Raw genomic sequence first — 12,792 nt, 5'->3', positions numbered from 1 at the left:
CAGGAAATGCTCACCACGAATGGGAATGCACTGGGATGTGTGGCTGGAGACCTCCACCTGTGACCTTCCCAGATCCAGCCTGCCTGGTGGGTCCCCCTGCAGACCCCTGGGGCTGCTGGCAGCTGAAATGCAGGCAGGCTGTGCCGGGGGAGCACCACGTGTCACTCATCAAAGGATGCTCCCAGCGCTGGGCAGTGACACACATTGTTAGCAGGGCCAGGCTGAATCGAGAAAAACAAGTGAGATGACACTCAGAGATCAGTAATTCCTCCCCCTCACTCATAACTCTGTCAGCCCTTTCAGCTGGATTGTCAAAATACGTTTGTCACAGAACAATTCCTACTCTTCTTTTATTTTCTGCGATTATTGTTTTTTCCTTTCTTTCTGACGCTGGCTGAACTCATCCTTTTGGAACAAAACCCAATATTCATTTCCTCTCTGGGCAGTTGATTTTATTATTGGCTCACCTGCTCCAGCAGTTGAAAAGCTATAAGACTGGCTGGGTCTTCAAAATTAAATTCTGCCTGGATTTATTTATTTTTTTTTTTCCCAGCCTCACGTATTCCATGACTGCAGGTTACTGGCAGGGAACTGAAGATGTACTTGGCAAAGGTACTTTCTGTCTGGGGCAGGGATGAGCAAAACAGGAAGCCTGTTTCTCTCTAAGTCAGCATCTTTCCAAGGCTCAGCCTGTTCCAGACCTTGCTTGTGCCTTGCCCATCTTCTCCTGGGGATGAAGTGGAGCTGAGGGCAGTCACTGGTGATGTTCTGTTGGGAAAAGGAAGCTGAAAGAGGAAAATGTGGGATACTTGGAGGGTTTTTTTGAGGGGAGGAAAGCTCCAGCTCACCCTCAGCTCAGCAGATGGTGATGTCTCAAGTTTAGCTTTTATGTTTTTCAGGTTCTGTGCTGCTTTAGTTGGTGGGTCTGAGCTTCACATGAGGGGATGCTGAGCTCTCTGCACAGAGCAGGGAGACAAAACAATTCCTGCTCCAGCTGGGCACCAAGGACAAATGATCCAAATCTCAGCCCCAGGAGCAAAACAAGGAGAGAGAAAAACAAGCAGGATGGGACTGCCTGGGCTAAAGCTGTAATTGGACAATGAACTCCAAGGTGCAAATGGAGCAGAACTGGTCCCAGGGAGAGCCCCTGGGAGTGGTCATGCATTTTGGGGCCATTTTGGTTCATCTTGGGATCATTTTGTGACAATTTTGGGTCCATTTTTTGACCATTTTGGTTCAGGCTGGGCTCTTGTGCTGCCCAAGGTGGATCCATGGAGGAGATCCTTTTAATAAATCCCTGCTTTATTCTTTAACTCTGTCCAATCTCTGTTCTAGGTCAGCCTTCACAAGGCATCACTGGGAGCTCTCCCAGGCTGGGAAGGACTTGGGATGATTCTTGGTCTTGGGGTTCTTCCCCAATTCCCCAATTCCTGCCAGGGAAGGATGAATTTTGCTGCTTCAGGGACGGTGTTGAGGAGGCCAGGAGAAGTTCTGTGTTCCACTGCCAGCTTTGCTTATTTTAGCAAAGAGAAGAGGAAGATCTTGGGATAGGGAGGAAGAGATCCATATATGTCTCATTGCATTGCTGGGACCAGCTCTCCCCATCAGTGGGAAATGGATTGTAGAAAATTTTCAACACTTGACACAAGGTTCGCATGGTATGTATTTGTATGTAAATTTTGAGATAAGAAATGTTGACTTAGAAATGTTATAGAATAGGACAGACGTTGTTGAGGGAGAAATGGAAGTAGAAATAAATTTTAAAGGATGGCTTTACAAAAAAGACTAGATATTTTGGAGAAATAGAACTATGAAAGATGAATTGTAATAGGACCCAGCAAGATTAATTTTAGATGATTGGCTTTAAAGTATTTGTAGTATGGTGTGGTAAAGGTTGATAGGTTAAGAAATGTTTATAGTGCATTGTAATTAGGAAATAGTTGGCTTCTGATTGTGATGGCGTGAATTATCACATCTGTATTGTCTCACCCTTCATATGAGACTGAAAATAAAAGTTTTTAAAATGCCAAAAAAAAAAATCAAATTAAGCCCGTTTTTAACTCAAGAATAAAACAACTTTAAAATGTTTTAAAAACTTCTGTTCCATTTTTCAGTCTCTGCTGACACCAGCTTTCACCTCCCTGGCAGCATTCACTGCCTGCCTGTCCACGCTCCTGTTTTCCACGCCTGTCTTTTCCCTGGGAGTCCTGGCAGAGATGTTTGCTCCCTGCCTGCAGCTCCTGAACAAGTGTTGGATTAAGTTTGTTTGAATTTTAATTTCTTAATTAAAATTTAATAAAAATTTTAAATTAAAATTTTTCTATTAATTTTGTTACACTATATTATAAATATTTTTAAACGAACAATTTAAAATCACTTCTCAAAAATCTTACTACAATATATTTTTCATAATTTGATTTCTCTAAAATATTGAATCTTATTTATTAGATTAGATTGGAAATATCTTATATATTAGATATTAAAATAGCTAATCTTATTTATTAGATTATTAAAGTTATTTTTTCAAAACTTATTTCTAGTTCTACTTCCCTCTTAATAACATTTATCTTATTCTATAACATTTCTAAGTCAATATTTCTTATTCCAAAATTTATGTACAAATATATACCATATACTTTTTCTATTAAATTGTCTACAAATTAATTTCCCACTAACAAGGTGCCAAGAGCTGACCTCATTGTTTCCCAGCAGGAAATGGATTTTGCCAGCAGCTGGAAGTTCTCAGTGCCCTCGTGCCATGGAAGTTCTGCACCCTGTCCTGCCTGGAAGTGCCAGCCACGAGGCAGCGCTGGGGTTTTTACTGGAAGGAATATTTTTAGCCTGACAAGGCTTAAAAAAAATAAAATAGAAGTTTATTCCTTCAGACAGTCGTGCCTCGGTCTGTCACAGCGAGCACAGGGATGGCACCAGCACCATCCCAGCGCATCCCCAGCTGGGAATCCAGATGGAGCCAGACCTGAGTCAAGGCTGGGCACGTGTTGGACATGAAAATCAATCACTGCTGAAAATGAGAGGAAGGGGAAGTGTGAAAAACCCGGAGGGTGTCAGACAAGGCTGCCCTGAGAGCTGCCCCAAATTCCAGGGAGGGGCTGCTCTGGGGTGCACCCCTGGATGGGAAATGGGTGCTGAAGGTGGGCGAGCTGGGGTGCCAGGAAAGGAATTGCTCAGTGGCACGGGCAGGCACAGGGGAGGAGGAACATGCACCCCTTCCCCCAGGCTGGCATTTCCCGGTGACCCCAGGAGGATGAGGAGCAGTGTGAGCTGCTCCTGCTGCAGCTGAGGGTCGGCTGGAGAGCTGGCAGACACTAATTAAAGCTGCAATCAAGGAGTGGGCAGAGCAGCCTGGTTAGTTATTGCGAATCCAGGCGAGCCCGATGGGAAGGAATGACCACGTCTGACTCAATTCAGAAGGCTGAATGATTTCTTTATTATAACTATGCTAAAATACATTAATATACTATATAAAAGGAGGGTACTAAAACTGCATACTACTTTCTCTGACTCTAACTCTCACCCAACTTGTGACCCTCTCCCCAAAACCCAGCCCCAGGTGGGTTGGATTGGATTGGCCACCAGGCTCAAACAATCCTCACCAGAACCCAACCAAGCACTCACCCCAGGTAAACAATTCTCTAAACACATTCTACATAGGAAAAACAAGGAGCAGAAATAGAAATTGTTTTCTCTTTCATTTCTCTCTGTGCTCCTCTATGAAAAATCCTGAAAGGGAGAGAAATGTGCTTGCCACAGTTAGCAGGACCTCCCAGCCTGGTCTGGGCTCTGCCTGCTCACCTGGAGCTGCCTCCCGAACCAGCTTGAAACCCAGAAGAGCAGAAATCCCAGTGGAGGGTGTGCAACAGCTGGATTTTAGGATGAGGAGGCTGCAGGAGGCCCCAGGACATGTGGAGGATGCCCGAGGATGGCTGGCTGGCTGGGAAAACCTCTCTGCCTGCACCTCTGCCCCAGCACCTCTGCTGCCAGCAAACATCAAGCGGGTGCTGCCTTTGTGCTGCTCCTTTATCGAGCCCCCAGCACCATCCCCCTGCTAAATAAAGACCTCCAGCCTCCCAAAATCCGCACTCCCAGTCTCCCAGCCGCCCTGCAGAGACCTTGGCTGTGCTGCCCAAGGCAGCAGCAGCCAGGACAGGGAGTGGAGGTGCAGTGGAGGGCGGATCTGGGACTCAGAGAGTGCCAGAGCAGGTGATTATTTTATTCTTTTGGGGGCAGGAGGAAGAAATTGCCATGTGGCACGGCCTGGCTTTACCTGGAGGGTGCAGCTGATGAATAGGAGTGTTTTACTTGCCACAGGCTGAGCCACACAAAGCTCAGGAGAGTTTTTTCCTGAGCTGCTCCATTAACACAAACAGACAGCAACGCGAGCTGCTGACACCGGGGTTAATTAAATCCATCTCTCCATCAATTCTTATTCAGCTATTATCGATGGTCATTAGATCAGCGACAAAGTGACAAGCAAACAGTAATAGACTCATCTTAACCCTTGTGCTGCCGGAGGAGGGGAAGTGCTGCAGGTGAGGGGGGAGGTGGCTTCTCTGCTCAAATTGTGTCTGCTCTCCCTTCGAGCATCCCACCTGCATTTGAGTCCTCTCGGTGGCAGGGTCACCAGCCCCATTCCTCCAGCAAGGAGGAAGAAGGGACACATTCCTCCTGTGTCCCTCTCTGTCCCTCTCCCACAGCTTCATGGCCCAAGGTCATACAACCCCAGAAGGGTTTGGGTTGGAAGGGACTTCAAGGAAGCCATGGGCAGGGACTCGTTCCACTATCCCAGGATGCTCTAATCCCTGTCCAGCCTGGTCTGGGACACTTCCAGGGATCCAGGGGCAGCCACAGCTGCTCTGGGCACCTGTGCCAGGTTCCCACAGGGATGCTGGGGGCAACAGATGCAGTTGGTGACACGAAGGCTGAAAGCAGCAAAGTCCCACTGCCATGGCACAGAGAGGGCAGGATGCTCTGGGGAACCTGCACCTTCATGTTGGTCCCCTGAGTCCCAAAATCCCCCTGGTCACAAAATCCCTCTGGTCACAAAGCTGCCCAAGACTGCCAGGCAGAGCAATGGGGTGATGCCACCCTCGGCAGAGCCCACAGAGCTGCTGTGCACACCTGAGCAACCAAACAAACCACGGAATGAAAAAAACCCGGATAACTCCACCCGTGAAAGGACTAAGAAGAAGGGATATTGAGCTCCCAGAGCCATTCCTTCTTGCAGAAGGCAGAGCTGCTCCCCCCTGCCCCCACGCCCGTGTCCTGCAGGCCCTTCCAGTGCCACTCACACTTTTCCAGTCAGGCTCACGGGGAAAAGCTGTGGCTGCTGCTGCTCTGCTCCCTCTCCCCCTCTGATTAACAGCTTAAATGAGAACTGAAGGCTGCCCAAGGGCTGCAATACATTTTCACGCTCCTGCCGCCGCAGCCAGCAAGGCAATGTCCAGCTCCCTTCAAGGTCACTCACAACCTTCAAGTGACTTTCCAGTGCTTGTGCCCTGTGGTTTCAGCTCCTGGAGTCAAGAGATGGGAGTGCTGGGGCTTGGTGCTGGCCCACGTGATGATGGGTTGTGAAATGTCAGCAGAAAAATAAACAGGTAATTTTGTGCAGGTAAATAACTCACATAGATTTTTTTTTTTTTTTTGTCTGCTTGGAAATCATAGAATCGCTGAATGGTTTGGATTGGAAGGGACTTTAAAGATCACCTAATTACCTAATTCCAACACCCTGCCATAGGCAGGGACACCTTCCACTATCCCAGGTTGTTCCAAGCCCCTCCAGCCTGGCCTTGGATACTTCCAGGTGATGCTTTGTGAAGGCTGGCCTAGAGCAGAGCCAGACAGAGCTAAAGAATAAAACAGGGATTTATTAGAAGGATCTCCTCAATGGATCCACCTTGGGCAGCACAAGAGCCCAGCCTGAACCAAAATGGTCACAAAATAGACCCAAAACTGTCACAAAATGGACACCTGCTCACGGGGTCTCTCACTGGGATCAGTTCTGCTCCATTGGCACCTTGGAGTTCATTGTCCCATTCCAGCTTTAGCCCAGGCAGTCCCATCCTGCTTGTTTTTCTCTCTCCAGCCCACGTTGTTTGCGCTCCTGGGCTGAGATTTGGATCATTTGTCCTTGGTGCCCAGCTGGAGAAGGAATTGTTTTGTCTCCCTGCTCTGTGCAGAGAGCTCAGCATCCCCTCATATGGAGCCCAGACCCACCCACTAAAGCAGCACAGAATCTGAAAAACATAAAAGCTAAACCTGAGACATCACAGGGATGGGTCATCTTCCACCCCTTTGTGCCTGTATTTTACCATCCTCACTGTAAAAATATTCTTAACTGTGTGTAAGGTGACAGCTTTACATACAATAAACACTTTTAAAAATATATTTGTTACTACTTTTCTCCCGCTCACAATCCTCCTTTTTCTTGTGCTGTTGGAACTGGTGTGGTCGTGGTGGTAGGGATGTGATTTTCTGGAGAAGATGCCTGAAATCCCTCCTTGCAACCTTTGATGCAAGGACAAGGCTTCTGAGTGCTGGCACTGATGCCTCAGGTTTAGCTTTTATGTTTTTCAGATTCTGTGCTGCTTTGGTGTGTGGGTCTGGGCTTCATGTGAGGGGATGGTGGCTCTGCACAGAGCAGGGAGACAAAACAATTCCTGCTCCAGTTGGGCACCAAGGACAAATGATCCAAATCTCAGCCCAGGAGCACAAACACCGTGGGCTGGAGAGAGAAAAACAAGCAGGATGGGACTGCCTGGGCTAAAGCTGGAATGGGACAATGAACTCCAAGGTACCAATGGAGCAGAACTGATCAAAGTGAGAGACTCTGTGAGCAGGTGTCCATTTTGTGACCATTTTGGGTCCATTTTGTGACCATTTTGGTTCATTTGGGTGCAGCCCTGGCTGGGCTCTGGTGCTGCCCAAGGTGGATCCATGGAGGAGATCCTTTGAATAAATCCCTGCTTTATTCTTTAGCTCTGTCTGGCTCTGCTCTAGGCCAGCCTGCCTTGTGCCCACCTGCACTGGCAGGGGAAGTGTGTGCTCCTGCAGGATGCCCAGGGATTCCTGGGCACAGTGAATGGTTCAGTGCTGGCTCATGGCTCTTCAGGACACACTGCTGCCTCCTCACTCTTTTTGTGGGGTTCAGAGATTTCGGCACATAACTTCCTTTGTGTTTGCACAGCAGCTTTTACCACCTGCAGGAGCTGCAACGTGCCCCAGAGCTGGTGCAGAAACAAGTCCTGAGCTGCTGGAGCCTTCCTTGCCAGAGTGAATACCCAGGGTGAATGTGTGACACACCTCTGTCTCCAAACACAGCCCTGCTGCTGAAGGAGCTCCTGGATGGCATCCCAACACACAGCAGGGGTGATGGAATAGCTGATCTTTAATGTCCCTTCCAGTCCAAACCCGCCTGGGATTCTAGATGTCTCTAATTGTTGGATTAAGCTTTTTTCCTGACTCAGAGATGGGGCAACTGAGAGGTGTTTTAAAAACTTTTATTCTATTTTTAGTCTCATGTGAAGGGTGGGACAATACAGATGTTATAATTCACACTTTTATAATTAGAAGCCAACTGTTTCTTCTATCAAACTTTAAGAATTCTCTACAAATTCATTTCCCACATTTAGTCATCCCCCTGTGCACATAGCCAAGGTGGTATTTTATCCTTGCTCTTCCTAAGTGAAGGGATGGATATGGGGTGGGCACACCAGGGAATGTCCCTAATTCCTGAGGCAGGGGAAAACGATTCCAGCTCAAGGGCTGACCTGAAGGAGCAGAATAATTGCCCCTCTCAGCACAGCCCCTGGTCCAGGGAAGTGCCTGTGTGGGGTGGGGAACCAGCTGGGATCCATCCCCTTTTCCAGCAGGGAAAGGGAAGAGGTGGCTGGGTGTGAGCAGGGTGCAAACACTGCTGAGCAGAGCCCGAGCTCCTCCCTGCTCTGGGAAGGGACCGTGGCTCTGCTCAGCAGCTCAAACCTCACACACATCCCTCCCCAAAAGGGAAATAATTGCCATATTCATTTGTGGAGGGAAATAATTACTTCATTCATGACACAAAGTCAATTTTTGTCCCGAACCAGAGGGAGCCCTGTACTGACAGAGGGAATTTGAAGGAGAGCAAAAAAATCAGCCTGGCATTTGTATTCCCAATTAAAGGCGAGAAGGAGCCTGTGGTGAGGTTGTGGGGGCTTTTCTTTTTCCCTCTCCCTCTGTTTTTTTGCACATCAAATTAGATAACAGCTAAAATGTTCTGGCTTCTCCAGCTCATGCTGGGGGAAGAGGAAAAGTCTCCTTTAACTTTGTTAGCTGTACTGAAATCAAAAGATGACTGAGGCAGGAGCTCCTTCCTTCCCTCATTTCATGGCAGCTGGGTGAGGAGCAGTGGCCAAACAGGGCAACCTGTCGGTCCTTTAGTGGGGCCAGGAGAGGCACAGGCAAGTGCTTCACACAGCTGAAACTGTTTATAGGGATTGAAAGGGAAGGGATTTTTTAAAAAAAGCACCTGGAGCCAGTGTGCTGTAGGAGATGGTGTCGCTGTGGGGTGGGAAATGGAGTCCTGGGTGAGGAGGACAGGGCATTCTGCAGTGGGAGCAGGGGGGAATTAGGAACTGGAGCCTTTGGAGTGGCTGCTGAGCTCTGGAATGGCTCCAGATCCTTCAGAACTGAGTGCCCACCTCTGCATCCCACGCCCCATGTGGATTGTCCCCTGGAGTCACTCCCGTGTCCCCTGCTCCCAAGGGAAGCTGGGGCACTGCTGGCTCCCCTGGGCCAGAGGGAAGGGGATGTCTGCACGGGCTAGCTGCTGGCTACTGGATTATGGGAGAAAAGAGGCAACTGAAGGTGTTTTTTTGTGCAAATAGATGTGTTTTTCCCCATCTGCACCACCATGGTTGAAGGGGTGATCTGTGATAGAAAATTGTCGAAACGTTGATGAATATTTCAGAAGGAGCCACATACATTGTACAGGGCTTTTCTTAAATATTTAACCGAATCTTAAATCTCTGAGAGGGGCGTTTAGGGGTTTGTTCAGCAGCAGTGGGAGCAGGGAGCCCAAGGGGGTCTGGGCTGCGAAATCCTTGCATGAGGCTCAGGACTTCCCTTGGGACGGGGCTGTCCAGCTCAGCCAGCACCACAGGGAATGTCATGGAATGCTGCAATGGGTTTGGAATCCTGTAATGGCTCAGAAGGGCCCTCACAGACCATCGACTTCCAACCCAGATATCCTTAAGGCCCTCCATATGGCGAGCTTTTCCTGCCTCCAAAACCAAGTGCAGAATGTAAAGATCTGGCTCCATCCTCCTCCCTGCATCCCTCAGAGCATTCCCAGCCTGTGCTTCTTCTGGGCACTGGCTAAATGCCCTTCCTGAGCCTCACATGCTTGAGCACAGCCCTCTCAGAAGGATGCAGAACAGGTTTGAAAAGCTGTTTTTTTCTCCTCCACGTTGACTTTTAAGCATCAGCACCCGGCTCCAGCAGGGAGGTGGTTTGTCCTTGTTGGAGGGATCTGAACTGGAGGTTTGGGGCCAGGCTGGGAACAGCCAGCCCAATCCATGAGCATTTGCACCACGGGGGAAGCAGGGAGCAGCTCACAGCCTGGTGAGTGGAAAAGTCTTGCTGGCTCGTAGCTATTTTGAGGTAAGGCATTAATTGAGGACCAGGGGGAAAACAATAAAACCATCCCCGAAATAGAAGCTGTCAAAATGTCGTTGCTAGGAGTGAAGCTGAGCCCAATTTATGGTATTTTCTTCCTGTTGCAGAGCTTCAAAGCAGCTGTAAGGGGGCCTGGATTTGGGGGTTTCTTTGCTCCCACCAAACCCAAACTTGCCAAAGATGTCCCCAGTGCCCGGAGCCGGGCACGTGGCAGGGCTGGTGCTTCTCCCTGACATTTAGAAGGTGCCTTCGGGGCCCCTTGCATTTGCTGCTCCAAAGATTTGCTTGTTTATTTTGGAAATTAGCAGCCTTCAAGCTTTTTTATTGAGAAAGCCTCTAAGAAAAAGGGGATTTTTTCACATGGAGGGAGGATTGCCTGCAGGACAAGGTTCGGAGGGGTTTTGCTTCCAAGGTGAGGAGAGAGTGGAGGGGTTTTGAAGGAGCAGTTTTGATGTTTCATGTACAAAGACAGCATTAGTGCAGTGCTGGGTGCGTGGTTCTGGGAGCAGGAGCTCCTGCTGCATCAGTCCTGGGGCTGGGACCTGGGGAGGATCAGCATCCCAACAGGACTGGCTTCTCCCAGCAGCCCCAAGTGGGAGCAGGGTGGTTTGTGCTTCTCCCACCCCACCTTGCCACTGCAGGAACAGCATTTCACCTGAAGAAGCAGGATGAACACTAGTGAGGGCAGCAAAAAGCCTGCTCTGCTTCCTGGGTTGGGCATGTGTGGTGGCCCATGAGGGCTGCTGGTGTCAGAGCCCCTCCTGCAGAATCCTTTTGGGTTGTTCCCATGCCACAACTTCCGAGGACCCCTCAGGACAAGCATTCTCTTTCCACCAATATTATCTCACAGCACTTGCCATCTTTTTTTCTCCCCCATGCAGAACGCTGCAAACCGAGACCCCCGAGGCGCCCGTGCAGCGCCAAGACAACTCTGGTATCTCTCTTTTAAAGATATATTTTCCATTTTGCAGTGTTCAAACACCATCTGCTGTTTTGCACGGCGGCGCTTTCACAGGAGGAGAGCGTTTTTAGGTGTAAATTGTTCTTTAAAGTACATATTGACAGTGCTGGAAGCTGGAGAGGCTGGAAAAACCTACAGAAAGTACCAGAGGCCTGGGCTGTGATGGCCATTCTCACTGTGGGGACACTCTGTGGTTCGATGGGATGTTGGGAAGGAATCATCTTCTGTGAGGGAGGCCCTGGCAAATGTGCTCAAAGGAGCTGTGGCTGCCCCTGGATCCCTGGAAGTGTCCAAGTGGTGCAGCAGCCTCTGGCCCAGCCTCTCCAGCAGGATGCTCCCAAATCCCTGCCCAGCCCAGGCACGCTCCACTGACCACCCCTACCCGAGCACAGGGAAGCAAACGATGATTTTCACATGGGATCTTTATGTTTTCTCCCATTTTTTCTATTTCATCTTCTCTTTTTTATTTTTTTTTCCCTTGCTGTTCCAGGTTCTCGCTGGCAACAACAGCCGTTGTGTTTTGACGAGTTAATAAACATCTCCCCCAGGAGCCAGGGAGCTCCAGCATGCTCTGCTTCACCCGTGTTTTACGTCTGGACTAACAGAGTTTGCCGAGCAAGAGGTGTTTTTCTAATCTGACATCTTAGTGGCTCACGTTTCCCACCTCTCCCTGGAGCTGCTGCGCTTCCCTGCTGCTACCGTGATGTTTCTGTTATCTCCTGGAGGGCAACCATGGCTGCAGCCCCCCTCTCCTTTCTGCCACCCCCATCCCACGTTATCACTCGGATCCTGTGCCTGGAGCTGTTTATCAGCCTCAGGAGCTGAGATACCAGGGCTCATTTTGCTCTGGGAACTGTGTGCTCCCATGGCACAGGATTCCCTCCATCACCAAAACCAACACCAACGAGCTGCTGCTGCTGAATGCCAGGGCTCTGCAGTGTGGGAATCCAGAGCTTCCCTCTGGCTGACCTGGTGGGCCTGGGACCCTGGCAGGGGTCAGGAACCCCCCTGGACAGAGCCCCCAGAGACACTGTCTGTGATCTCTGTCCATGGAAATGAGTTTTCAATCTTACAGGATGAATTACAAGCTCTGAGTGTTTGATATGAGTAATAATTAAGTGTGACACGAGTGCAAAAGTAAAATTTTAGGATTCTAGATTAGGGGTTCAGAGGGGACAAGATGGAGGAATTGGGTGTGTCTTGTCCTTTTTCTCCTTCTTCATGCCCTCCATGTTTCACTGTGGTGTTGGCATTTTTCTGTTGGTTCAGGCTGGGGACACACTGTCCAACGTAGGTGACAGATTTTGGCACGTTATTGTAAATCCAGCACAGGTAGTTTGTGGTATTTAATGTTTGTAACATCCCACTGAGGGCAGAGCCCCACACGCTGCCCTGCAGGACAGAGCTGCGGCAGGGCAGCAGAACATGTTAGAGATAAACAGAATAAACAACCCTGAAACCAGCACAGACCAATTATGGCTTCTTCTTTGGCAGCGGGGCAGAAAGACAGAGACTTTCTACAATCTCGGAATCATCAGTACCTCAGATTCCAGCACTACAGGGCTGGCACACCTTGTCCTGCTGCTCCCAAGCACCTCCATCACTGCTCCACCAACGCCAAGCCCCACAACCTGTAGGTTTTCCCAGCCTCACGGACCAAAATCCAAGATTTCTTCATCATTTTCAGACCAGTGTGTGGGGAAGGCCTCGGAAACCTGAAGAGGGAAGCTGCTCCAGACCTGCTGTTACTGGGATGCCCCTCAGGGCTGCACCCAGCTGGAGGTGGCTGCTGCCTTCGTGCCTTTTGGCAGGAAGCATCGAGTCCTTGGACGTGGCATGAGGCAGCCCTGGGAAGGCGGTGCGTGGTCCATGGAGCCAAATTGCCAGTTCTGACTTGTAGAACATGATTGCTCCTGAATTATGGATGGTTATTGCACCTCCTGGATGATAAATTATTGAGCTGACATGCTGGATGGAGAGCAAGGGCCCTGCTCATGGCAGGTGGGTCTGGAATGTGCTGTCTTACAGGGTGTGGGGGAGGTTTTCCCCACTTTCCTTCCTGAGCAAGAGCATCTTGGCCTGAAGCTGTGGGAACAGCAGAGCCCTGCTCACCCAGCCAACTGTGAGGGCAGCCCCAGCCAAAAATCCCTGGTGAGGGA

General features: G+C 49.5%; 1 long non-coding RNA gene across 2 annotated transcripts in view; it reads left to right on the top strand.

Moving 5' to 3' along the window:
• LOC115495722 (uncharacterized) overlaps nt 1-12,164 on the top strand; it is a 179,473-nt gene extending 167,309 nt beyond the window's left edge. Inside the window, exon 7 of one of the 2 annotated variants that reach the window (XR_012056639.1) lies at nt 11,124-12,164. This is a non-coding gene — a long non-coding RNA (uncharacterized lncRNA). Of the gene's footprint in view, nt 1-2,712; nt 3,050-11,123 lie in introns of those variants that run through there. The other variant, XR_012056638.1, reaches the window with a different exon arrangement.
• The last annotated feature ends 628 nt before the right edge of the window (nt 12,165-12,792 follow it).

Source organism: Taeniopygia guttata, chromosome 6 (genome assembly GCF_048771995.1).
Source record: "Taeniopygia guttata chromosome 6, bTaeGut7.mat, whole genome shotgun sequence".
Classification (NCBI taxonomy): Eukaryota; Metazoa; Chordata; class Aves; order Passeriformes; family Estrildidae; genus Taeniopygia; species Taeniopygia guttata.
The sequence above is the reverse complement of the archived record's forward strand: the minus strand, read 5'-3'. Positions and strand labels throughout refer to the sequence as shown.